Below are 328 nucleotides of genomic sequence, written 5' to 3'. Positions count from 1 at the left end.
GACATTTCTTTATCATACATCTCGAGAATGACAGAAAAAAAAAACCGACAACAACAAAAACAAATAAAACATATCAAAAAACGAGAATAAAAACAAACAAACACACAAACACACCCCAAACACTTTTTTTTTTCTTCTTCTCATCAAACAGTCTTTACGAACAAATAAAACAAGAACGAAAACAAACGAACAAAGCAAAAACAGAAAATACATATTCACCAGTATAGGTCAACCAATTTTATGGCGCCGAGAAAAAAAAACACACAGAAGGCTGTTACAGACAGGTCACGTAGCCACGACTTGTAATGTGTGTCACTGTCACTCCGGT

Source organism: Penaeus monodon, chromosome 28 (assembly GCF_015228065.2).
Source record: "Penaeus monodon isolate SGIC_2016 chromosome 28, NSTDA_Pmon_1, whole genome shotgun sequence".
In the NCBI taxonomy this organism is placed as follows: domain Eukaryota; kingdom Metazoa; phylum Arthropoda; class Malacostraca; order Decapoda; family Penaeidae; genus Penaeus; species Penaeus monodon.
This window is presented reverse-complemented; position numbering follows the sequence as displayed.